This window comes from Hevea brasiliensis, chromosome 2 (genome assembly GCF_030052815.1).
Source record: "Hevea brasiliensis isolate MT/VB/25A 57/8 chromosome 2, ASM3005281v1, whole genome shotgun sequence".
Classification (NCBI taxonomy): Eukaryota; Viridiplantae; Streptophyta; class Magnoliopsida; order Malpighiales; family Euphorbiaceae; genus Hevea; species Hevea brasiliensis.
Window position 1 is genome coordinate 3534439 of NC_079494.1, and position 4229 is coordinate 3538667.

The following is a 4229-nucleotide window of genomic DNA, read 5'->3' on the forward strand; positions in this document are numbered from 1 at the left end:
CGAAGGTACTACATTTACCACCTTGCCAAAATCATGTCAAATTAATGACTCTCTTATCATATCATAGCTATGTGAATCATCAATTCATAGTTCCGACCTTTCCTAGGTAGTAGGGTTGTACTTTACACCTTGCTAATACACACAAGGTATACTATTCTCACTAAGCTCTAAGCAAAACATCTGTCGTACTGTAAAAACCATCCAAAATTCCATACTGAAGACCAAATGGTCTCACTCTATAGATGTCACCTTTACTTTGCAACAAATCCGCAACCTCTGGTCTGATGGCAACTCTTGATGTAACTTTAGTTCATGCTAGGGTAACCGAGTCACTGACTCTAGTTATCTCCCAACTGTGACCTTTCAATATTCTAACTCTAGACTCCTAACCAGGAGTTCCCAACTCCTCTATAGATATAAAACTCTATTCTGGCATAACTGTACCAAAACTGAGGCCATCCGCAAACACCCTCATTATGGAGCACCATGGGGATGCACGCAGCTCTACACAATAATCTCATGTCGGTACTGTAATCTACAGCTTACAGAGCAGACATCGAGAACATTGTATAGTTACTACGATGCATCCTGACAGATTAGGTCTCCTAATCTCTTATCTCTCTTGAATCTACTATTATCATAAACTTACTCTGACTGGGTCATCCACTGACGACTGCTAGCAGTGGTATCCTCATCCTTATCTAGGGTAACTATACTTTCAAGACTCACCTTTATGTACTCGTGCCTTGCACGAAATGGGCACACCATTTAAGCCCATGCTAACAAAAATATAGTATTTATTGGAGTACGTGTTTCCATGGTATAACTCAGTATGTCTGCTAAATCTATTTCATGTTTCTATGTACTCCACGAAAATTAAGACACTAACTGAGGTACTCTTATATTTCTTGAGGTATAACGCAAAATCTAGAAACAAATAATTACAGAAAAAGACGAAATAGAATCCTATACTCCGCATGTAACACCTTAACAAGACTCCTTTTTCACTCCCAAGTATATTATTTCCCATGAATCTAGAGCCTAAGCTCTGATACCAACTTCGTCACGATCCAACATATGGGCCGGACTGGCACTAGGACCTGGGCCAGCCTAAAGCCCCGAGGCCTGTAGTAAGCCTGACTATTCCTCAACCCATGACTAGGCCCAATATGCATATAAAATAATTTAAATTAAACTGTTATAATTTTATTTCGGGCTTACTTAGCCCAGTAATTATTAGAAACTAAAATTAGGGGAGCCTAGCTCAACCCTATTACATCATTTACAAACTATTTAAAACTCATAAAAATTTTTCATTTATTAATACAAAAACTTAAATTCAAGCTGTGTCGACCCCGAAGGACTGGGTCGCAGTGAAAATCTCAAGCTGTGTCTACCCGTCCTGTCCATAGCCAACACCATACCACACGTACGCCAACTCACGCACACTGCTTCAAATTACCACAACAACATCTATGGCACTTTAACAATTATGAATGCAACATAAAACGTGCCTAGTGTTTAACTACATAAATACATATTTATAAGTGATGCATGGGCATGCTTTAACTTATAATAATATCGAAATTACAATTAAAATTAATATTTTACTCACAGTACACCGATGACTATTGTGGCTGCTGAATGGAGAAAAATAGCTGACATCGATCACCTAAATAATTAAATTATAAATTTATTAGTACTAAGTCAAAATAAAGCTCTAAAGAGATAATAGACAGCCTAATTCATGTCGGAAATCCGGCAGAGTTTCCCCTATACCTGGGACCTACCTAACCTGCAAAAGGCTTCAAAATACACTTCTATATCTGTCAATCACACAATCACAACTCAATCACATTACAAGGCCCCTCCTAGGCCTACCCAAACAGTCAACAACTATAATTCAAAAAATTATAATTTAGCCCCTATAACTAGCCCTTTTGCAAAAATTACCCAAACAAGCTCTAAAAATTCTAAAATTTTATCCCGCGGTCCTTAATAATATTATAAGGCTATTGCAAAAGGAATTATAATTTTCTAATCACCCATGAATATTTTACTCAAGAATATTACTCAATTTCATAAGTTTCCAACAGCTAACATATTCTTAATTCAACCCAATTCAATATTTACATATTTAAACCTCCATCCTCAAGCTTCAACCAATCATATAAAATTTAAATATCATAATTTCAAATAATCTTATATGCCCATATGCTAAAAATCTAACTAAAATTCATCTATAGTTTTTAAAAATATTCTACAATCACTCAAAAATTCAACAAACAGCATAGAATATCTCTAAATAATTTTACTTTCATCATATATTTTTCTTAGAATTTTTCTCCAATTTTTCCTATTTAAGAAATACTGTATTTATGCCCACAGACAGAGAAATAATGAAAATAATCTTACCCGAAGTTTATCTGTGTCTCAAAAATTATAAAAATTTATGAGGAAGCTTCTAGAAGTTGAAGCATCTCCAAAGCCCATCGGAGGCACCACCGGAACCACCGCGCACAGTGACCGGCCGCCAGTTGCCGGCGACATTTGCCGGATCTGATCATGCCATCATGTTCCTCTCCTCTCCCTCAGTCCATAGGTGGTCTCGGATCGTCAATCCAACGGTCCGATCATCCTAGATCTGACCCAAAATATTAAAAAACCCGAAACTTCTCTCCTCCATATCTCACTCATCCGACCTCCATTTGCTACAAAATTGGTATCAAAAGAAAGCTCTCGGAACAAGCTTTCCAATGCCACTTGAATCGCCTCGATCCGACGTCAGATGAAGCCGAAATCGCGACGAGAAGCCACTGCCCACTGTGCGCATTTTCTCTCTCTTCTCCCTCTCTTGCCGCCGAGTTTGGCGGTGCTACCGGCCGGCTGGTGGCTCACCAGCGTCGCCTGAAGCCGCTTGGTCGCCAGTCAGTGATGGTTGACCCCTCACTGGTCGAAAAGTGTAGAGAAAAGAGATGAGGGAAAGAGAGATGCGTGAGGGAGAGAGGGGGGGGGGTCTGCTGGTTTTTTTTTTGCTGTTTGTTTTTTTTTTTTTGAAATTTTGGAAATGAACCTGATAGACATGTTGTCTAGATTCATTCCTGGAAAAATTTTAAAATTTTAAATGTTTAATTTAATTTTTAATTAATTAATTAATTAATTTATTATTATTATTATTATTATTATTATTAAATTTTTGGGTTGTTACATGAATAATTTAATCCATCACTTATATTTTTCTTGCATTAAAATTAATTATCATCAAACAAATTAATTCTTTCTGTTCTATAAAAAGAATTAAAAAAAATTAGTAAGAATAAATTTAATAAGAAAAAAAATCTAATAATTTCAACAAATATAAAATACAGAGACTAAATCGTTCAATTTTTAAAATACAAGTATTAAATTATAATATTGATCAAAACTTAAAGATCACATAGTAAATTTTTCTTAATTAAATAAATGATATATTTATCTTTCTACTTAAATTAATAGCAATATTAGATAGAAGAACATCTAATTTTGACCGAAACACAAGTAAGAGATTAAATCACTCCGTATCTAAAATATAGAGACTAAATTATAATATCATTTAAAATTCAGACACTAAATAATAAATTACCTTTTTAATACAGTTTAAAAAAACAATTTAAAAAAAAATTATTTTGTCATTTTAAAATTATTGGGATTAAAGCCACGTGCATGAGTTAGACTATTGTAACCCATGTTTGTGAGGTTTGGCAGGTCTAGATTCTACAATGGGCTCAAGGCAATCCCAAGGCAGCCCATCATGCTATGGATATTTGAATCTCATGTCGCAATTTCTTCAGCCCAAATAGAAGTGATTACGAAGAATTTCCTAACTTCTCCCTCTCAACTCTCTAATTGGTTAGTAAAAGAACGACCTGTCGTCTTAGTGAGGCATTTAGTATTCTAAAAAAAGAAGTTAATGCTAATGTATAGGTAATCAAAGAATCCTTACAAGTTATTTTCTTCTTATTTTTACATAGATCTGGCTTAATTACAGTAATCAGTAGTAAAACATGAACTAATTTGTGTGATAAATTCAGACTCTGGCAGAACTAGGTGGAGCTTGAATGGGGCCATAGCTCTCCTAAAATTTTTTAAAATCAAAATTTTTATCTATAATTTTAATGTATTTTTTCAAAAATATATTGTTTACCCCTCTAATTAAAAATATTGAAATTAGATTATTGTTTACCCCTCTA